General features: G+C 41.2%; 1 long non-coding RNA gene across 1 annotated transcript; it reads right to left on the minus strand.

The window, feature by feature from the left end:
* Window positions 1–1,311: 1,311 nt before the first annotated feature.
* LOC144762042 (uncharacterized) lies at window positions 1,312–24,295 on the minus strand. The gene is made up of 2 exons (XR_013596019.1): window positions 24,199–24,295; window positions 1,312–2,730 (listed from the first exon to the last, which is right to left on the minus strand). It is a non-coding gene; the product is annotated as an uncharacterized LOC144762042 (long non-coding RNA).

Here is a 24,295-nt window from a genome sequence, read left to right on the forward strand (position 1 = left end):
ATCTTTGGAGAAGTTAAGGTAAATGTGTTTTGTATATTTCATTCCACGTAGGATCTGTGGATGTGATTGTAGAAGATCTGATTGGCTGCCACATCAACAAAGATCCTGCAGCAGCCATTTTAAGACTCAGAAATTCACTCCAGTTTTGTAAAAAGTTTATGAAAATACATACAAAAAGCGGACTCCCACCTTTTCAAATCTAATCGCCCAGGCTGGGCATACTATTACATTAGGCAATGGAGGGGGGCAGCCTCCCTCCCTGAGTCATTACCTGGCAATAGGGACTCCATGCCTCGGGCTGCATTATGATTTTGAGGATAGGAGGGCGTGCAGCTCCCATCCCGGGCGCAATGGGAGCTGGCTGTTTGGTTTGCTCCCACCCAGCCTGAGCAGCTTCTCTTTTTGCTCCCTTTGGGCAGGGGTAGACCTCTGTTTCCTGCTCGGAGAGTGTAGGCAGGCAGTTGGAGTTCTGTCCCATGCCTGACCTCTCCTGGGCAGGGAGCTGCTCAGTATTCCAGGAAGTAGGGTCCATGGGACTCTGCTGCCATTGTCCCCAGGAGATAGGGTCGCTGGGACCACTGTATGTATGGAGATTCCATGCCTCCCTTATCAAAACAAAAATATCCCAGCCCTGGGGCATGGTGTCCCCAGGCCTTCAAAGGGCTCAGGAAACAGAGGTACACCTCCCTCCCCATAAACAGATATTGGTCTCGGGGATGGTGTCAATGGTGTCTTCGAAAGGTTTAAGGATGAGGACACATGCCCTCTTCCAAATTAAAAAAAATATTGGCCCAAGGGATGGGGTTCTTGGGGGGCCCCTGGCTCTTTACAATTTAATAAATGAATCGGGCCATGGGAATGGAGTCCCTGGGGCACTTAAATTGCTTGAAGAGGGTGGCTGCACGCTTCTCTTCCCAAACACAAAACATATAAAGCAGGAATGTGAAATTAACAGAGTAGTTACTTATTTCATATTTACTGCTCCTGCTGGGGAGAACCCCATAATGCCCTCCAAGGTTTTCTTTTTAGCAATTTCTTTTTATGCTTATGGTGCCCCTAGAATGGGCAGGGACATCACTAACCTTTAATAAAATGTTGTGGGGACTTGAGGGAGTGTAGCATCCCACAAGGAACAATTTTAGAAAGTTGCAGTAAGTCTCATGACCCCAAGGTGCTCTCCATATTTTTTAAAGCACACCAAAGTTGAAGTTGTATGCTCTTTAGCTGGGGTGTGAGGACTTCTTCTGGTTAGTTCTAAGGCTACATTTTGTGACTTGAAGAAAGTTAAGGAAACTCAACACATGTTCACCGTTGTTTTGAAGAAAAATACTTTATTTAAAGTATTATGTAACAGCCAATTTTTTTATCATCTACATGCAAATACATTTGATTATAAGTACTGATACATTATTGCATTGATTTATTGACAAAAGCCAATGGTTCAGCCTTATATATATTGATGTTCTGACTCCTTGATAAATCCATAGACATGCATTTTATATGTTGGTATTCGGATCCTCTGATAAATCCAGAACTTCTGCATTACTAAAAATTACACTCTTTATATTGTTACTTTATGTCAACAATATCCTACAAAATTTGAAAAAAACAAGGTTAAAATGAAATTAATTTAAGTCATCTTAAGTAACTATAAGTCACACCCTTGCCATGCACTTCTTATATCCTCACATAATACATGACCCATGACATGTTCATAAACTACATTGATAACATTCCTAATGAGATCTGAAACAACATCAATAATAACAACCTTGTGCATGGTGAGGCGTGAGTAATAGTTACTGTAGGGGACAAGTTATAGTTACCTGAGATTGAGATTTTTTTTTACCTTGTCACCGATATTTTCACCTAACTATAACATCACGATAATATATTTTCTTTAGATAAATTTATCATCAGGCCATATATCCATCTATATACGTATAGACAGATATATAGCCTGATGAATACAAAACACTGATGAACTAAACCCTTTCATACAAAGGCAATAGACTTATCTGACGTGAGCGCATGGTATTATTCAATTTAAATTGATATTGACTTATTAAACACTGTTGTTCTGCTCATCTCACATTTAGACATGTGCTGGACTATCACTAGAACAGGTGCTGACAAATAGGTGACGGTGTTGAAAACTGGAAACCACAGGCTCAAATTGAGCACTGAGCCATACCAACAAATTTTTATATAATTATGTATTCATTTTAACTTTTTTAACTAATTTGGTTAATTTCTGTTGGCTAGCAAGGTTTAAATTTGAATTTTAAAACCTGTTTTTAACGTTACATTTAAATTATTGAAAAAGAAAATGCTGTATTTTATTGTACATGAAACCTTTCACTCTGCATGCCCTGACTTCTTCTGTGGTGTAAAAACCATAAACAAATGATGAACCAAAGCGATTATGACTAAAATCAAGGAGAGGCATAGAAGGAAATAGTTTTATTTCGACACCATGAGGGCTCAAGAGGCTGGGAGACGAACTAATCAAATATTAGACAATGATCTAATTTTAGACAATTGATAAAATAAGAGACTACATTTTGCAATGCACTGGATAAGCACTTGAATTAGATCAGATGACACAAGCTGTGTCTAAGTATTCTCCATTAAAGCAATTCTAAGATCTTCCCAGCTTCAAGTTACAGCGTCCTCATTGCTGTGTGACCCGGGGCCATCTTCAGGTGTTGACTGGATCAGTTAAGGGAACTATAGAAAGAAACACATCAGCAGTACTCAGTAGATGTAATGATTGTACCAGTGACATTTTAGTATGAAACAGTTAATAGATGGCTTCTGTAATAACATCCAAGTTTAACTAAAAATGTCACTACTGTAAATAACTCAGCAACAAACAATACATTTGGATGGTTTCCCAATACATGGATGTGTGCCGGCACTGTTCATAAAACGTGGCAACACATTCTTCATGCATGTGACACTACAGTAGGGTTGACATAAACAGACTGCAATGTGAATAGCATCTTCCGGGTCTGAAGATTAACTGCAAATACCACCTAAAATCATAAAAGAAAGAGGAACTTCTCACTCTTTCTTTTTTTCGTCTTTGGCTAATAAGAGATTCATAGTACTCTGTTTACTTATTTGGAATTTACAGCAGCGAAGAAAATTATGCTGGAAGCAAGTCACAATCCTTTCAAATCCCTGAGTCGTCTGCAGAAGGATTAACAACAAGGAGCAAAGAGGGAACAATAGTCATAGGTCGCCCTCCACTCAATTATGTATGCACAAAACGAGACCTAGACCACTATGGCATTAAATCATAAACCACTTTCTGGTGTACCATCATATGCAAATCATTTGCAAGTCACTCCTCTCTTTTAATAAATGAGGTAGGAGGTACATCCAAGTTATGCCTTATTTAAAAACATGTTGCCCAGTCCCATGGAAACGGGACTGGGCAGATGGTAGGAGCGCTGAGTGAATGCCGGCCCCGATTCCCGTTCTGTAACAGTACAGAAAGAAAAGTAACTCACGTATGGAGTTACCCAGAAACCTACCAGGGGTTGAACCTCTCGACTGGTATGCGGTATGGTGGTCGATTGAGGTTGTGAAGACAAAGTATGTCCTAATGCAGTGGCCTAACCTGTGATGCCCTGAAGAAATTGCCTGAATTGGAATTGGCAATGAAACATGTCGGCAAGTAGAGTATGGCTAGATAGGTATTAGCCTTTCTCTCCTTTTTAACCTCCCGCAACCAACACGAAACTGAGAGAATAAAGCTAAGCTCTGTGTTGTTTGTGTGGCTTTTATATGTTTGATGTTTGACACATTCTTTGTGTTTTTGTCTGTTTTCACACACTGCATTCCCTCACAAACACTGTTTTGTTTGTTTTTTGGACACAAGTCTTTCTTTTGAACTTGAAGGTGCCAATAATGAGAACAGGGCAATCCTGGTGAGTACCTGCCAGGTTCCCGTTGGTGGTTCGCCCGTGAGGCGCCATCTTGCTCACACACACTTTTTTCTACCTATCTTAATTTGTCACTTAGGTGTGTGTTTTGTTTGTCTCACAACTGTTTTCTACGTTTCCATGGGACTTGGCAGATGTTTTTAAATAAGGCATAACTTGGATGTACCTCCTACCTCCTTTATTAAAAGAGAGGAGTGACTTGCAAATGATTTGCATATGATGGTACACCAGAAAGTGGTTTATGATTTAATGCCATAGTGGTCTCGTTTTGTGCATATATATCGTCTGCAGAAGGAACAAGGGATTATTGTTGCTTGGGCTATACTATACTGCCAGGAGCCGAGGTTCCAAATTCCTTTACTGAAACAGTGATGATTAGCTTCTTGAAATAGGCCAAGTCCAAAAAGGATGCAAACTCCTATCACTCAATTAGCCTCTTAAATTATGATTATGAATTGTTTATAAAGATTTTAGCGAATTGTCTAGCCTTGTTAGTTCCTACAATCATTCACAGCGATCAAAAGGGTTTTATTTTGGACAGACAGATTGCAGATAAAATACATTATCTAATTCAGGGATAAGATCATTTTTTGTTGCAGAGCAGGAAGGTGGCTGTTATAATGCTGGACCCAGAGAAATCATTCATACGCGTCCAATGGAATGCCTTGTTTACAATTCTTGAAATATTTGCTTTTCCAGGTGCATTTATTTCAGTTGGAAAAATGTGTATATGTGGGAGCAAAGGCAAGCATAATCATAAATAGCAGAACAGCAGGAGAAATCACTATAAGCTGCAGGACACCCCAGGGCTGATCGCTTTCGCCAATTTTGTTTTCACTGTTTATTGAGGCACTCGCCTGCTCTATCCGCCAGGACACTAATATTATAGCTCCGATATCCGAGATAGCTAAATGAAATTGTTTGCAGACAAATTGGTTCTGTAGTTAGATGTGGATAAAATAAATATATCAAATGCAGTGGAAAAAATAGATAAGTTTTCTAAATTGGGAGGGTATAAATCATACGAATTCAGAAACTTTTCTTTTTAACTGTTCTGTAGACGTATTACCTCAAACTATGCAATCTCATTACTCCCCAGTCGCGCCTATAAGATAGTTAGGGATTTTTGTAACCACTAACATAGGGGATCTGTTCATGCAAGATTTTAAATCTATGTTACATAAAATCCAAAGGATCAATAGCAAAATGCCTTTGTGACAATTTCAGGTCAAGTAGCCCTGTTAAAAACGTATATACTTCAGCTGCTATTATTTATACTTCCAAATATTTTCCTTAACATTCCAGTCATTTTTTGTGTAGGTGGACGCGGCTAGTCAATATTTTATGTGGCAGGGATTAAAAATGGAGACTATTCAGCTAGAACTAGAAGAGGAGGGTTGGGGTTGCCTAATGTGAAATGGTATTATCAGGCATCTTTTCTAGACTGTCTTATGAGGTCTTCTTCCAGTATTTCGAGTGAGGCTAATGTTTATTTGTAGCAAATGGTGAAACCATCAGAAATGTGTCAATTCACTTTTTTGAAAATCCCAAGGCTTCCAAAGAAGTTAAGGTATAAGTCACTACGCATAATTGTCGAAAGATTCAAATGGATTTGTGAAAAACTGGAAATTCCTAGGCCTAACCCCCAGCAGAAAACAGCAGATTGTAGGTTATTGGCCTTGCAATGGACTACGCACATGTGTAGTAGGTGGGGTAGGCTGGATTTTCATAGGATACAACATTTATTTTCGCAATTGCAGGAAATGGTGAATGTGAATGCAATCTAGCTTTTCTTTAGCTTTGTACAAATTAAGAAATCCTGTGCAGGCTTTGTAATAAGGGAGGTAACTTTTTCATATTCCATTAGTAAAGTTTATTTGTTGACCAAATTATTAGGCACGGAGAACTGGTATAGATTGTTGTACTCTAAAGGTAAAGAGATGGCAATTTCAGATTTATTACAGCAGATTGAATCCTCCATGGGTGGAGGCTGGATATTTCTCGGTGGAAATATTTTTATCATATCAGTGCTAAAGGCAGTACAACTTCCAACTTAAGAAGACTAGCTTTTTTTTAGTGAAGTGATGTTGTAGTACACTCCAGCTAAGATTCATAAATATTACCCCGGGGCTGAGTCCAAATGCTTAAGATGCAAAACTTTTAATGCAGACTGGCTCCATATTATATTCACTTCTAGTCATTTAATTGGGGTTTGCAAGACATATTTGCAGAAATTAGTGCAAAACTCAAGCTTAATATTCTGCCAGATACTTACGGAGCATTATTTGGAATAATGGTACAGTCTGGAGAAATGTAAGTGGGACAGCATCAGCTATTTTGTATCTCCATGCTGGTGACCAGGTCATCAATTTTAGCTAAGTGAGATACAGTTCCCACTGTATCCCAGTGGGTTAATAAGATGCCTAGGCTTCATGTATATGAAATTCTATATGGAAAAAGAACTATGTATATGCATAAAGTAGCTATAATTTGGAAAAACTGAGGGAAGTCAATATGAATTTGGTATTGATAAAATACTATGTTGTAGGGTTGATTTTTTTCTTTCAATTTTTAGGGGATTTTTTAGATGGATTAAGGAAGAAATTGATCGCTTTGTTATGTCGACATTTGATCCATTACTCAGTGTCATAGTGGTGAACTGTGATTTTTAACGGTTAATCATGCTGCATATGTATAAATAAAAAATGAAACAAAAAACTAGTAAACTCACTCAAAAGTGTATAGCCTCCAGTCCCCTCAATTCCTAAAAATCCAAAGGTTACAGGGAGGTTATAGTTAGGTTCAGATTTTGCACACACAAAACCATAGAAATTCATCAGTTATAGTTACCTGCACAAACGGACCTCCAATATTACATCACTCATGACATGGTCAGTGATGACATCACAGTGTAAGTGTTTCGTAAAATGTTTTGACACTTAAAGATATATACTAAGCTACTGCAAAAGTTACATTAGTTTTCTTTTTGCACTACAAATTAGTGATTTCTAACATATGTCATCTGATTTGACACATGTCCCCTGCTGATGTATCTGTATGGTAGTGCTTGGTGACAGTCTAAGAAGTTCATTGAGACTTCACTCCACCGTGAGGGCTGAGTATAGTTCTGTTTTATGACACCCTGACCAGTTTACTTAGACCTCTCTCCTTGTGATGAATGACTGTAGTAGTAGATTGCAATGAATGTATCTGTTAACACAGACCTTTCTCTAGGGTGATGCCTCAGTGTAGTAGACAACAGACTCATCTCAATGCTCACACCATTGTCCAGGATGAAGAATAATTTGCCTTGTGGGTTGTGACACAGTGGTCTGTCCACTAACACCTCTCTACTGGTTGTATGCTGTAGTGGTTTGTGTAAATCTGTCAATTGCAGTAAAACAAAACACACACTACGCCACTGGAGTCAAGCTATCCCGGCTGATGACGGCTGATAGCCAGAAACCAGTCCTAGGATGCTTGATTCCGGTCCAGGGAAGACATGGGTTGGCAGTTCGGGCTGGACTGTTCCCATGAGGCTCAGGGTCAAGACTGATTTGCATATGGCCATGTCTGAACTGGGGTGACATGGTGAGCAAAATAACGATGGATCAAACCCAGATCTGTGACTGAGGGTGAATGTTTTGCCAATGTGCAACATTCCGTCCATCATCTTGTGTGTTTTGCTGTTTACCCTATGTGGGTAGGGTATGCCCAGACGTGGGTCCTGTGCTCACTACACCACTGTAGACAAGCTATCCTGGCTGATGATGGCTGATAGCCAGAAACCGGTCCTAGGATGCTTGATTCCGGTCCAGGGAAGACATGGTTTGGCAGTTCGGGCTGAACTGTTCCCATGAGGCACAGGGTCAAGACTGATTTGAATATGGCCATGTCTGAACTGGGGTGACATGGTGAGCAAAATAACGATGGATCAAACCCAGATCTGTGACTGAGGGTGAATGTTTTGCCAATGTGCAACATTCCATCCATCATCTTGTGTGTTTTGCTGTTCGCCCTATGTGGGAAGAGTATCCCCAGATGTGGGACCGTGATCACTACGCCACTGGAGTCAAGCTATTCTGGCTGATGACGGCTGATAGCCAGTAACTGGTCATTGGATGCTTGATTCCGGTCCAGGGAAGACATGGGTTGGCAGTTCGGGCTGGACTGTTCCTATGAGGCACAGGGTCAAGACTGATTTGCATATGGCCATGTCTGAACTGGGGTGACGTGGTGAGCAAAATAATGATGGATTAAACCCATATCTGTGACTGGGGGTGAATGTTTTTGACAAAGGGGAATATTCCGGCCATCATCGTGTGTGAATTGCAGTAAAACGTCTTTCCAAGTTCATGAATGGTTTGCAATAGACTAGCCTATATGTTTAGATAAATTACTTTGGCCATTAGTGATTAGAGTGGTTGTTCAGAAGAGACAGGACTATCAACTGAGAACTGACTCTCAGGTGATAAGTGAATGTAGTAGTTGATAAGGTTCCATTAAGCTCTGTGCTGTACATCTCTCACATGTCTTCTTCTTATTTTTAAGGCATCTAAATGGTATTTTATGAAGAATGTTGAAGTATACGTTGCTGGATGATGTCATCAGTGATATCATTTGAGATGTCATTAGTGATGTCATCTGGGATGTCAAAGACCATGTCATCAGTGATGTAACATGTGAGGTCATTAGCAAAGCATTGAAGGGATTAGCAAAGCATTGAGGGGGTATAAGTTATAGTTAGCTCAGTTAACTGAACCTAAACATAACATCCCTTTAACCTTTGTGTTTTTTCAGTGAATTTCAAATGTTTTTTATGCTACTTCCTAGCTATAACGTCCCTGTAACCTTTGTTTTTTTCGGTAAATTTCCTCCTTATCAAAAGAAAATGAATGGTCATACATCCTGAAAGGTTGCCCCACAACAGAAACATTTTGCAAGTGGGGAAAAGCAAAGAGAACGGTTAGTGAGTTGTGCAAATTGTTAATGACACCAATGACATGGAGCTGTACTGGACGGTGTCAGCCTCTCCACCTACGGCAGCAGGTCACACAACAGCAGTCAGTGCCACTTTCGACCGATTTTGTGTGATTTTATTTTCTTCATAGCGCAAAACTTAAACAAGGGTATTAGAGCTATGGACAGCGGAACTTGGCTACTCTATACATTGTTTTCTTTTCAGGCACAGTAAGCTAATGTGATTTCAATCCAGACAAAGAGCTGCAGGACAACTGCTGAACCTGTGCCATGTGGCAAAAACACCGCCTGAAAGCAAAAGGTCAACTCAGTTTTAAGATGTGCCATGGCACTAATCCTTTTAACCCAACTGTAGTCAAAGAAAGACAGAGGCGCTACATACAGATCGATGTTGAAGGCACACAATTACATTTTCTCAGCTAGCTCCCGACAGCAACAAAGTGCTGGGAATCTAACAATTTAAAACCTATCAAAAAATGTACTTGGTGCAGTGTACTTAAAAGAAACAATTAATAAAAGTGCAGTCTTTACAACCAGTGGTTGCAAAGGAGAGAGAAAAAGCAACTTTTACAAGGTATGATTCATTATGAAGAAAGGTTTAGTACCTGCACTTAGATCCTCAGACTGCACATCTGAATTCAGACCTTGTACTGCCTGGTTAATTCATATTAATTACTCCCTCTCAGTATTTTAATGAGATGCTGTCTATGGGTTAATCTAGAGGAAACCCTTATTACAGTTCTGTGTTCCCTACTAAATTAATTGTGTAACCTTAGCCTGAGTGACTCCCTGTATGTTTTATTTGCATTGGATTCATCATCAAAGGGAACTTAGAGGTCTTAGAAGTCAGCTAAAGAAAGGAAAGGCGCAAACCGATAAGCGGCAAACACACCTCTCCCTGGGTCCTCTCACTGTGTTCTGTGTATTTAGGAGTGAATGCCATTGACTGAGAAGCAGGGCTTTAAATGGGAAGATACTTGCAAACACTGAATATCTGTACTTCTTACGTTTGAAAGGCACTTCTCAGCAAAAGTGCAATACTTTAGTTGTTTAATGTTTTTTATTGGCATTTGTCAATATGAACAATACAACAACAGCCTTGGGCAGGAGAGTGGAGGAAACAGAGGGGAGTTGGCCGGGAAGGAAATATGTCATGTAGAGTGCAGCATGTGGCGTATGGTTGGTAATATACCAGTGTATCAAGAAGAGAATGGGGTGGAGATGCCACAGCATCAAACATTGAGAGGAACTGGTCATCAGGGTAGAGGACTGAGAACAATCTAATGCCGGGTATGTGTGCAAGAGCAATGGCACTTTTGTCAGAGAGGGGTGGTATCATGGGAATATTGGCGAGCAGAATGGAGGGAACATAAAGAAGTGTCAGCCCTGCTCTCTTCTTCAAACCCTCCCAATTCCGGGGTACACATTCAATGGCATTGATTTCAGCCTTTAGAGCTTTGTACTGTAAAAACAGCTCAGTCGATAGGGGCCATTGAGCTGTGTGGTCTGTCTCAACTGCCATGTGTCGCTGGAATGGAGTATGGTAGAGTCAGTATTAAAAAAAACTGGGCCTTGGCGAATAGAGCATACAGCTTCATGTTTGGTGCCCCCAGTCCACCCTGAGTGAGCAGTAAAGTGAGGAGCTCCCAAGAAACCTGTGGCTGCCTACCTGCCCATGCCAAAGTCACCAAATGAGATCATAAATGCTTGAGCAACTATGCCATGAGATGGAGGGGGACATTAAGGAAAAAGTAAAGGAACTTAGGGAGAATAACCATCTTCGCAATTGCGATAATGTCAGCTAGAGAGAGTGAAAGTTTGGCCCACAACGGTATTCTGTCCTCTAGCGAGCACATGGCCATAATTTGCATGCCGTAGTTCTTCAGGGTCATGGCACAGCCATATACCCAGATATCACACTGGATCACCTGCCCACTTCAGGGCAATACTTTTAATAGGGGAGTACCAGCACTTCTCAACAGTAAACAGAAACTCTGGCATATTGATTACATACACTGCTATAGTTCCATTTCAAGCACTGATGAGTATGTATCACTTGCCATTCCATCTCACCTTGAATGGGGAACTGTCAAGTGGAGGTATTAGGCCTGGTTAAGAATCTCCATCTTTACATGCTCACATTCTTAAATTGCGTCTCTCCCTTTAACATGATGACAATTGACACACATTTATTTGTATGCACACACAGGATAACTTTCCTCAAACTCAGTCTGCTTACAGTACCACTTTGTAGGCACTCTATCTAAAGACCTTGAACAGTCTGTACAAAGGCTAAGTTCAGAATGCAAGATGCTATTATTTGCTTTTGGCCCCAGGGTGATAGAGCTATTACTATAGAATAAACAATGGCTGCCTGACTGGAGCTTCAGCATGGTTACAGGGAGCATGTTATTATATATATATATTATGTCAAGCCTTTGTTTTGTTTTTTAAGTTTTTTTTTTTTTTTTTTTTGTTATTTCTCAACACTCTGAGACCCTGAGCATTCGCGCGCCCTAACCAGCCACAAGTACGACATTTCGTACTCTATGAATCTAATGATGTTTCCTAAACAGGGTTAACAAACTGTGGGTGCATTTTGTAAAGACATTTTTTCGCCGCACTACCTCACTATTCTAAGATGGCGAACTCCTTTTCTCTAATATGACTGACATTTGGACGTCATTGATGTCTAGTTTTTCCTACAAAACGACCCCTCCCACTCGGTCACGTGTCCGTACCGAGAGACGGCGACCGGGAACCTAAGGAGGAGGGAGACCTAAACACGGGTAAGCGGCGAAACAGAACTTTTGCCATTTGCAACCTGTCACAAACATGTGTTCTGTAAACATACAGAACCAGACTCTTTATGAGCTAATTCGTGCTCTTGCTTCTAACTTGTAGCGCATCGCCCGACAAGGAACGCACCCGTTTCTAGTGTGCTTTCGACCAGAAGGATCCCCTCCCGGTTTCTGCCTGACACATACCAACAGTCAGGTAATGTGTTTATCTAAACTTCTTTAAGCAGCAGATATGTTGCAGTGTGCATCTTTTAAGCACCGCGCTACAACGCGCTTATATTTGTGAAGAGCTACTTTTGATTTTCGTTTTTCTTCTTTTTACTGCCCCTTGCCCAAACAGAAAATTGAAGATTCCTGACAAACAACAAGGCAGATTGCCTTAACAATAGTGCTTTCTTCGTGACTACTCTTATAGAACGCACAGTTTCTTTCTAGTCACTGTTACACTAATCACCGGTAAGGACACCGCGTGTATTTCAGTCATCTATTTCACTAAATGGATGCCATGGCCCCTTTTAGAATGTGTTCCCTGATTTTTCCTTTTCCTTTTTATATACAAAAATTATGTTTTTTACATTTCTCTCTCCTTCAGTCTCTCTATGATATAAACGTCAAACACTTGAGTACCAGTCCAGACCTAATCGCCAGGATTGTACTGAGCTTTAAGGTAAATAAGCCTTCATGTCCAGAGAGAGAGTGTTTTATCCTTTTCAAACTACTATCTCACTTGCGCGGTATACTGAACTCCTTGCTTGCTTTTACAAATCACTCATAAACACTCTGTTTTAATCACGTCCGGCTACCGTTATAGTCCCTCACCAACACCCCTACACAATAGCTCACCAGTTTTAACTGTCCAATCGACTCACCACCGCACGATCCTTTAAAGTGCAAGATCACCGTGTTTGAGTTAGATGTGACCACACACTTCAGTATCATGCCACAAGACCTCACGGTAGTAGACCGCCACCCAGGGCAACCACCCACAGCCCGGGGGTGACATACTTTCTAAGTATGTGACCTCACCACTTTACACGACCACCATGTGCCAACCCAGACGCACGGCACTACTGCATGTTGGTTGCACTCTGTCACCATTTGCAGTATGTGACCAAGACAAGCTGCATAAGTAAATCTGCATATGTTATTCTTGTATCATCAGCCCTGAAGAGTCGTGTTGACTCAACTGTACACGACGAAACACGTGTCGGCTGGCTTTGTATGAAATTCCAAGAGTCTGGAGAAAATAAAACATCTTCTTGCTGTCACCAAGAACACACCAAAGAATCTGCTTCTGTCTCCATGAATAACTACCAGTCATTGTACTGTTTGTGTGATAATTTACTGTAGTAGCGAGAGCATAACTGTATATATTTGTTTTGTGGAACATTTGGCTGGCACTGAGAGGTTGGTCCATGCCAGATGTCCGTCTTAGATGATTCCTGTCACCTCGTTCGAGGGATGATGTCCAACTCTAAACCAAGACGGGGTAGCTTGCTCAAACTTACCCACAGTTAATGGGGAGCTAACCCATCCAGATTGGGATTTTGCAGATCCACTCAACTTAGAACACAATAGGGTAGAATGCGTTAAGCAGGACTACACTACATTACAATACTTGTATTCATGCATATAGGTTTCTGTAATCAGCAAAATAGTTGAATTGTTCATCTTCTTCACCAGTCTCGTAATGGTAATCACATTATTCTGTTTCCTTCTTATCAATCATTGCAGTGCAAGTATTTTACTCAAGAATCACAATGCTTCAATAAATATTGAAACTGCATACAGTGTATTTATTGCATAACTCTTTGGGCATGTATAAGTAACTGAGTGAAAGGGTTCTAGATCTGTTATCAGGATTTCCTTTGGGGATCAGGGTAGTCATGTTTTGAGGTTGCACATCCATTTGTTACCTTGTAAGGTTAGGGGCACAGATGGTGCACTGTGAGCTAGCAGGACTACAGGCCAACATATCCTTAGGGGTGTTCAGAATCAGTCTTGAACCAGTCCAACGTTTATGTTGTCCAACAAACGCACACTTGAAAAGGGTAAAGTATATGACCAAACTTGTCAGAAAACATAAAATAAGAAAAAAAACGTCACCAGGCGATATCGCCGTCTGAGCTTTATCCAGACAGTTAACATGAAGCATCTTTCCCCTCAACAGCCGGTGCTGGTTCCTAAGCTCAAAAACTGTTTACATATTTTGGTCAGAGTGCAGCCTCTTGCTGTACCCCATAGGGCGCTGTCAGCTTTATCTTTCTAAAGCACCCTCCCTCTCTACTTTTTATTTTTTTCCGATTGTATACATCACAAGCTCAACCCAGAGGAACAAAAGTTCACTGCAAGCATTATGAGGCAGGCCGAGCTTGAGCCCACCCACACTGCCCCGGGCACCACGACCTCCCCAGGGCACCAAATACAGGGGTCTGTTGGGAACCCTTGTGACCACCACCTCCCCAGGGGTATGCAAATGATGGGAGGGGGGACATGGCCCCCCTCCTGAAGCCCTCTATGGCCCTGGAGACCACCACCCCCCAGGGTTGGCTCCAGCAATGTCCCGGTGTGCCCCCCCGGGACATTGCAGTTTGAAATCACAGGGTGGGAGCACATCTCCCGACCAGTCATTGCACACTTGTGCTTCGCTTCATGGAAGCGAGAGCAGAAAACCTACTCTCACTTCCATGAAGTGAAGCAGATTACTTTTGCAAAAGGGGAGCTGCAAAAGCAATGCCGGCTCCTGCAGAAGGCGGGACCCGCCTGGGACCTAGGGGGCATTGGGGCTCCCCACACAGTCCCCAACATAAGGCCAGGCCCTGGGGGATGGGGTGCCAGGGGCTAGCAGTGGCCCAGGGGAGGGGGGCCATGCAGCCCCCTCCCATATTTGTATAGTTTTAAAATAGAGGCAAAGCCCCAGGGGATGGAGTCCCCGGGCCACAAATGGACTCAGGAGGGGGGCCATGCGGTCACCCTCTTTATAATTATACTATTATTTTATTAAAAAATAGATGGCCATACCCCTGGGGATGAGGTCCCCAGGCCGAAAGTGGCCACGGGAAGGGGGTCCATGCAGCCCTTATTCCTTATTTTTTTATTTATTTTTTTAAAGAAAGAGGTAATGCCCCAGGGGATGAGGTCCAAGGCGATTTTTAAATAATTGAAGTGGGATGTTTTTTTTCTTTCCAGTTTAGATTTGTGACTCTAACGTGGCTCCCAGCGCAGCCCCCCTGTAACGTTGCATCGGATTTGCAGTTCCTCCTTAAATACATAATTTTGTAGAATATAATTTAGATGGTAGTTTTACATTTGTGAAGTTATTTTAAAAAGGGAGTGTGATTGAAGTTAATGAGAAGATTAAAATTGATAGAGTTAGTAAAAATATATAAAATAAAAAAATGTATACTTACACTTCAAAAGTGTATTGTGTTGTAGTACATTGAATTCATGCTTTTGCAGGTTCGCCACGGGTGCGCGAATCCACCAAAAATTAAAAAAGAGTATGTATGTGTTAAAAAAACATAGATTCAATATTGTGTTATAGTGTGGCACTAAAAATAGCCCTTGTTTTTATTATGAGTTTTTTGTAGCTACTTGTAAATACGGTTCTGTGAAGTGTACTCCATCACTTCTGTAGCTGTCATCCATATCAAAACGTATATTGTTGTTATAGATGGAGTCCAATTGTGTAAAAGAGTACAATCTGTTACGAAGACTTTATGCTCGTAACTGGTGGATAGGCCTTGTATGAGAAACGCGTAGTGTGTCCAAAACGAAAATATGACAAATATTCTACGGAGATTCAAAAAAAGAAAACAATTCAAGAGAATGATGAAACTGCAAAGAAAATGAAAATGGACACTCGTGATGATATTGTAGGATACCAGTAAGAAAATAGTGTAGGTATCAGCTTTTACACTAATGTCATTGTAAATGTTGTCTTTTATCTAGAAGATCTTCATCATGAAATTATGGAAAACAAGTAAAAATATTCAGTTCTTTACTGCATTATATTTTTCAAAAGTTGGTAACTGATAGAACTAAAATCCATACTGCTCCTGGCATTCGGCATCTTTTGGATATATGTAATGCTTCATTGAAATTTACATTGAATATACAACAAGATGCACAAGAGTTTCGTATGTTTATGCCTGCAGTATTTGATGATGAAGAAATATAAATTGAAATTTTTTTGGGACTAAGTTACAGATGGGATCATAAATATGAAGTGTTAATTTTCTTCTACTACTGAAATAGACACTGAACAATTCATATACTTGACGATATCAGATTGCAAATCAGTGTCTTTTAACAAATTAGTAAAAACAGCTAACCAAGATAATCAGAAATATTGTCAACAATATTTATTGATTTAATTGATTTATTGATTGATTTATCTATTTCTAAAGCGCGCGAATGCCCGGAGGCGTCTTGGCGCTATGATATGTCCATAGTCCTGAACTGGTCTTAGGTTTATGCAGTGAACAACCATGTTTTAATTTGCTTTCTAAACAAGTCCAAGGATGGGCTGTTTTTTATATCTAATGGAAGTTGATTCCAGGTCCTTGCTGCGTGGACGAAGAAACTTCTTCCCCCCCAGTTCGCTCGTTTGAACTTAGGTATTGCTATCAGTTTTTGTTGGCCAGATCTTAGTAGTCTGGATGGTTCATATTTCCTCAACTGCGTTTTTATGAAGAGAGGTCCTTTGCCCTGAAGGGCCTTATAGGTCAAACATAATGATTTAAATTTGACTCTTTTGGCAACTGGAAGCCAATGAAGTGAAGCTAATTTGTGGCTGACGGACTGAAACTTTGGTATATCCAGGATCAGTCTTGCTGCAGCATTTTGCAGGCGCTGCATCTTATCTGTGATTTTTATTCTGGCTCCTGCATACAGTGCATTTCCGTAGTCCAGACGGGATAAAGCTAGCGCTGTGACTACCGTTTTGCGTGCATCTTGAGGCAAATATGGTAGTATTTTTTTATCATTTTTAATATTAACCAAAACGAAGATGCCAGTTTGTTTACTTGGGCTTCGTATGCTAGCTTGGTGTCTAACATGAATCCCAAATTTTTCACTTTCTCCGAGGGATCTGGACGTGTTCCTAGCTTGTCAGGCCACCAGTCTGGGGACCAGATATCTGAATTACTTCCCAGAAACATCACCTCACTCTTTTCTCCATTGAGTTTAAGGCAATTTTGTTGCATCCAATGGCTAACTTTTAACATGCAATGTTGGAATTTGTCGGCTGTTACCTTTGTGTCTTTATCTATGGATATGACGATTTGGGTATGGTCTGCGTACAAGATTGGCGTGAAGCCATTTTCCCTTATTACTTCAGCAAGGGGGGCCACGTACAAGTTAAAAAGCATTGGGCTTAATGATGAGCCCTGCGGGACACCACATGGTACCTCAAATGAGTCGGATTTTGAGTTTCCTACTTCCACTGTGAACTTTCTATCCTTCAGGTATGATTTGATGAGATTGCATGTAGATTCACTTGCTCTGACTTCTCTGATGCGGTTTATTAGAATCTCGTGGCTGACCGTATCGAAGGCCGCCGAGAGATCCAACAATACCAAGGCGGCCTTCTCCCCGTTGTCCAATACTTTCCTAAGCTCTTCAACTGCCGTGAGGAGAGCTGTCTCTGTGCCGTGCCCTTCACGGAATCCGAATTGGGAATGGTCAAGCCAATTATTGTCCAATAGATATCGTGATAGCTGTTTATTTAGTAATTGTTCTAATACTTTTGCGGCAAAAGGGATCCTAGCTATGGGTCTATAGTTGCTAGGAACCTCACAATCCAAGTTGGGTTTCTTCAGGAGTGGCCTGATCGATATAGTTTTCCAATCGTTTGGAAATGTGTTGGTGTCTAGAATTATAGCAAACAATTTTTGTAGTACCAGTCCTATTTTCTCTGAGCAGCTCTGCATCACCTTGGGTGGACAAGGGTCTAAGGGGCTGCCTGAGTTAGTTGCCATCATTTCTTTACTAATTTGTTCCACTGTTGGTAGGGTCCATTGAAAAGATGGTGGGCAGATGGGTGGGTTGGTTAGCTTTGCAGCAATGATGGGGTCTAAGGTAGTTTTTTCTACTTGGTTATTTTTAAACAGCTCATAAACTGATGTCACTTTACTTACGAAGAAGTGGCCTAGTGTATTATAGAAGTCGGAAGATATATCCTCGGGTTTATTATTTTCAATTTTAGCAAGTTTTTTGACTACTGCAAATAGGTCTTTGCTTGAGTTTTTTGATGCATTTATTTTCTCTACAAAGAATTTGCTTTTTTCTGCCCTAGTCATGTTTTTGTAAGTAGCCAGTTCATTTTTATAGTTTTCTCGTAGTTTGGGGTCATAATGTGTTCTCCACTTTTTCTCTGCTCTTCTGCAGGTCTGTTTTTGTGTCTTCAAGGCGTCTGAGTACCAAGGTTGCGAGAGGGATTTTCTTTTAAATGTCACTCTTTTTTGAGGTACTGAAGTCTGGATTGCTGTTTTAAGCCAGTCATTAAATTGCGTACAGGCTGTGTTACAGTCACTATCCAGAATTGGGTATGAAGACTTCAATGTCTCTACCAGCATGTGGGGGTTGACTTTAGACCAGTCAGGGTAGGTGGCTCTTTTTTGACCTTCGTTTGGTTTCCTCAGCTCCTCTGTAATTTCTAGTTGAAATGAGACCAATTTATGGTCTGTCCAGGCGATTGGGTGGACTTCTACCTTCGTTAGTTTTTGACATGAAGTGAAGATACCATCTATTGTATGTCCAGCTACATGCGTATCTAGATGGACTTTTTGATCTAGGTCAAAATTGGCCATTGCATCTTTAAAGGCATTTACCTTGGGGTCTGAGGCTTTCTCGAGATGTAGGTTGAAATCTCCCAGAATTGTATAGTCTGGGTTTGTTACACTAGATTCTAGGAAGGGACTTAATAATTCAATGAGCGGTCTTTTGGCATTTGGAGGTTTGTAAATTAGTAGTCCATTAAAAGTGTAGTTGTTAGTGATCTGGATTTGGAATGTCATAGTCTCACAGTCAGGATGACTTCCTTTTTCAGAGCTCTTGACTCTGAAATTTTCTTTAGCTATAATCGCTAATCCTCCTCCCCGTTTAATTTTTCTGTCTGCTCTGAAAAACAGTATCTTTCCGGTATTGCCAAAGATATGTCGACATCTGATGCCTCGTCTGCCCAGGTTTCGGTTATAAATAATACATCGATTTCTCGATTTTCGATCATATATGCAATATGGGTATTATGTTTAACCATTGATCTGGCATTTATTAGTCCTGCCTTGATTGTAAGGTTCTTGATATTCTCTATATTACATTGTGTTTGAGCTTTGTTAATATTTTTTATTGAAGTGAATTCAAAAGTTTGAGGGCAGCAGGGACATTGCTTACCTTCTTTCTTTAGGTCTATTGGTGGGCATGTTGCACTGTGTCTTAAAGACAGAATCTCATGTGATGAGTATTTTCTAGGTTTGATGTCTGTGTCTTTTTGGGCAGGGGGTCGGGCCCTGGGCTCTGTCCTGGCGCGGACGGGCGCAGACGGGCTTGCCTTAGGCGCTCCCGCTGCGCTCGTCCGCTGCGCTTCCTGTGGCAACACATGATATAGGTGTAGAAGGTAGGCGTGGCCTAATTAGTGGGCGTGTCCGAGGTCTCGCCTGGAGTGGCGTGTCAAGGATCGATGCAGCCGGCGCTTTGAAACGCTGCCCGGACTGATTTAGGTAATTTTTAAAATAATGCGCAGAGTGTCTAGCACACAATTATTCAGCAATAGATTAAAAGAAGATTTTTAAAACATAGCGTCGTAGCTCGTGGCTGTGCCAGTGGAGTTCAAAACAAATCTGTAAGAGCGCTGGATTCTCGCGCTTAAATGTGATGCCCGGTGGGCGTGGCCTAATTAGTGGGCGTGTCCGAGGTCTCGCCTGGAGTGGCGTGTCAAGGATCGATGCAGCCGGCGCTTTGAAACGCTTCCCGGACTGATTTAGGTAATTTTTAAAATAATGCGCAGAGTGTCTAGCACACAATTATTCAGCAATAGATTAAAAGAAGATTTTTAAAACATAGCGTCGTAGCTCGTGGCTGTGCCAGTGGAGTTCAAAACAAATCTGTAAGAGCGCTGGATTCTCGCGCTTAAATGTGATGCCCGGTGGGCGTGGCCTAATTAGTGGGCGTGTCCGAGGTCTCGCCTGGAGTGGCGTGTCAAGGATCGATGCAGCCGGCGCTTTGAAACGCTGCCCGGACTGATTTAGGTAATTTTTAAAATAATGCGCAGAGTGTCTAGCACACAATTATTCAGCAATAGATTAAAAGAAGATTTTTAAAACATAGTGTCGTAGCTCGTGGCTGTGCCAGTGGAGTTCAAAACAAATCTGTAAGAGCTCTGGATTCTCGCGCTTAAATGTGATGCCCGGTGGCCGTGGCCTAATTAGTGGGCGTGTCCGAGGTCTCGCCTGGAGTGGCTTGTCAAGGATCGATGCAGCCGGCGCTTTGAAACGCTGCCCGGACTGATTTAGGTAATTTTTAAAATAATGCGCAGAGTGTCTAGCACACAATTATTCAGCAATAGATTTATAGAAAGGTATGAAAAATATGTCATTTTAACGCTACAACGTTGTAGAGCAAATGGAACAAAATTGGAAACCAAAATTAATATTAAAAAATGTTGTGGCAAGTCAAGTTTCAATTTCAGGAATAACTTTTAAAGCAGTGGCTATTATTTTCCATGATGGACCTACTACGCCATCTGAACACTATTATGTGTATTTAAAGTGCAATAAAGGATGCTCATTTGGAATTCAAATGTAGGTTGCCTTTCAAATGACCAAATTCATATCTCTATTGGCAAGATTTGAACACGAAATAACAAGTTTATTTTGGATATTTTCAATGCAAATGGATTTGGAAACATTATTAGGCCTATTGGGAAGATGTGAACAATTTGTGTTTGGATTATATTATTGTTTGTGCTAATTCATATTGCATTTGGAAAATTGTGTTTGAAAGAAGTAGTTTATATATTTGATCTTTATATTTTACTCGATGTAAATGAGTGTGTCTATTTTACAAAACTTACTTGAGAGAAATAAAAGACTTAATGTAGTTATAGAATGTAATTTAAAAACTGTAGACAGGTAAACAGATAGTTACACTTGTTCTAAATAATGCTCAATGCTGGTTTTTTTTGTACAATCTTGTTGATTGGTTTTTTTCCCAGCTGTTGTATGATGATACTACAATGAAATCACTGTATATGGTGAAATTAAGTAGAATCTGAGAACAGCAAGAGAGGGAAACTGAAAATGTTATGAAATTCTAAAATTATGTTCTGTTCTTAAAACTATAATATTATATTCAATAACAGTTTTTCTTATTTTTTACAAAAGGTACTGGTGAAGTTTGAAAAGATTTTAAATTCAGTTTACAACAAAAGTACTGTAAAATAGTTCCACTGAGTTTTGTATCTTCTTAAATAAAAAAGGTAAGGTGAAATAAAGTAATAAGCATGATAATGTGAAGTAATGTTTACAGTCACTTTTACTGCACTCATCCCATGCACTCATCTATAAAGTTACTATTCCCACAGTTTTGCAATCACCCACGCACTATCCATGCACTTCTCCAATCACTTAGCCAGAACCCATACACTTATAATATCACCCAGACACTACCTTTGTACTTCACCAATCACCAAGGCACTATCTGTACACTCATGCAATCAGCTACACATTATCCGTACACTCTCTTTCAATCACCTAGGTATTACCTATACTTTTCTTCATTCCCTCAAACATTACCCCTGCACTCATGCAATCACCCACATACTATCCTTGCACTCTTTCAATCACCCAGGCAGTATCTATGCACTCCTCTAACCACTCAGCCAGTTCCATGCACTTATAAAATCACCCAGACACTACCTATGCACTACTCCAATCATCCAGGCACTACTACTACACTCATGCAAACACCTGGATGTTACCCTTGCACTCATGCAATCACCAAGTCATTAAACATGCACTCCTTTAATCACTCAGGCAGCACACATGCACTAATAAAATCACCCAGGTACTATCTGTGCACTCCTCCTATCACCCGGGCACAACCCCTACATTCATGCACTCAGCAAGACATAACTTATACACACATGTAATTACCCAGGCATTACCTATGAACTCTTCTAATCCCCATACATTACTCCTGCACTCATGCAATCACTTAGGCATTACCCATGTACTCCTGCAATTACCTACACATTACCCCTGCACTCATGCAATCACATATGCATTGCCAATGCATTCCTCCAATGACCCAGACATTACCTATGCACTCATGCAATCACACAGGTACTACTGATGCACTCCTTGAGGCACCTAGGTATTACCCATGCTCTCCTCCAATCACCCATGCACTTATAAAATCATACAGGCTCTACCTATGCACTCATGCATTAACCCAGGCACTACTTATGCACTCCTGCAATCACCCAGGAACTACCACTACACTCATGCAACCACCCCGCATTACTCTTGCACTCATACAATCACTCAGGAACTAACTATACACTCATAGAATAAGTCTTGCACTGCTGCAATTATCCAGGCACTATCCATGCACTTAGAAAATCAGCCATGCACAACTTATACACTTTTCCATTCACCCAGGCACTACCACTACAGTCATGCAATGACCCAGACATTACTCTTCCATTGATGCAATCAGCCAGACATTATTCATGCACCCCTCCAATTACCTACACATTACCCCTGCACTCATGCAATCACTTAGGCATCACACATTTACTCCTCCAATGACCCAGACACTACCCCTGCACTCATGCAATCACCTAGCTATTACCCTTGCAGAGGTTCAATCACTCAGGCAGTACCCATGCACTTATAAAATTAACCAGTTACTTCCTATGTACTCATCCATTAACCCAGGCACTACTTATGCACTCCTCAATGCATCTAGGTATTACCCATGCACACCTCCAATCAGCCATGCACTATCCATGTACTCCTTCAATCAGCCATGCACTATTCTTGCACTCCTCCAATTACTCAGGCACTACCCTTGTACACCTATAATTACTCGGCAATACCCATGCACTTATAACATCACCCAGGCAGTACCTCTACATTCATGCAATTAGCTAGCACTTACCTCTACACTCATGCAATTAACCATGCATTACCCATGGATTCCTCAAATCCCCTAGACAGTACCCCTGAACTCATGGAATCACCAATACACTAACTATCCACTGCACCAATCACTCAAGCACCACCCTTGCACTACTCCAATCACCCAGGCACTACTTATGCAATCATGAAATCACCCAGGAACTACCACCACCCTCATGTAACCACCCAGACATTACTCTTGCACTCATGCAATCACCCAGGCAGGTTTTCTTTAATCTGGCACATAGTAGTAATTGCTCCAGGGAGACACCAAAGGCCTCCAGTGCCTCCTGAAAAGGAATGAATCTTTATCTGGGGCAAAAATCTCTCATTGCTCGCGAGCTCTTTCCCTCCAACGTGCCACTGAAATATTCAGGGTTATTGTTTTTTTACAGCGAAGCAGCTCATATTTCCAAGTCTCTCAATTATGGAGATTCCTAAATATTCTTTTAACTATTGATTTCCACAGTTTACCTATTTTCCTTATCATGCCACATCTGCTAATGATTCACTTTTAGACATTTGTTTTTTTGTTTTTTCAGACTTAGGGGCAAATTTACAGTCCCCTAGCAGCACTGGACCGTTGCTTTTGTGATGCTCTGGTGGCGCTGTGTACTGACCCATATTTACAAGGCCACACAAAGCTACTCTACGTGGCTTTACGCAGCCTTGTAAATATGGTACTGCTTCACACAGTATTCTGTGTCACGGGAGGTGTCACGGGTGATGCTGTGGGTGTTCCCACGCAACACCCATGGCGTCTTGACACTGTCCCAGATATAAAAGAATTTTTAAATCTGAGGCAGCGCCGAAAACTTTCAAGGGGAAGCGTTAGAGTGGCGCAACGAGGAGAAACACTTCTATTTCTCGTCATGTTTCGCTCTTTCTATCTGTGCTGCATTCTGCAGCAAACATACAAGGAGCAAAACACCATTAAAGATTGTTTTTGTGCAGGGAGGTGTCCCTTCCTGCAGCAAGACACTCATCTCTGCAACGCGGGCACCCTTGCACCATGGTGTAAGGGTGCCTGTGTGGGTGCACGGTTGCTGTTTTAGCGCCGTGCAGGGGAGAGCACAGGGGTGCCACTTATTCCTTTAAATGCGGTGCATCCCTGTATTTTTTAAATGACGCAACTCGGTGCAGCACAATTGCTTGTGGAGCCATGCAGCACCATATCATTGTAAATATCCCCCTCAGCCCGCCGTCTAAAAAAACTCGCGTCTTGGAGGGCCAGTGTAGGTTAAGGTGATACAGTGTGCAATGCAGACATGGATACTGTACCTTGCGTCACTTGATCTGTGCAGCTGATGTTGCAAAGCATCTGACAGCACTTATGTCCTGTTGGGCATTGACCATCGCACTTGCAATAAGTTGGCAT

Source organism: Lissotriton helveticus, chromosome 6 (assembly GCF_964261635.1).
Source record: "Lissotriton helveticus chromosome 6, aLisHel1.1, whole genome shotgun sequence".
NCBI lineage: Eukaryota > Metazoa > Chordata > Amphibia > Caudata > Salamandridae > Lissotriton > Lissotriton helveticus.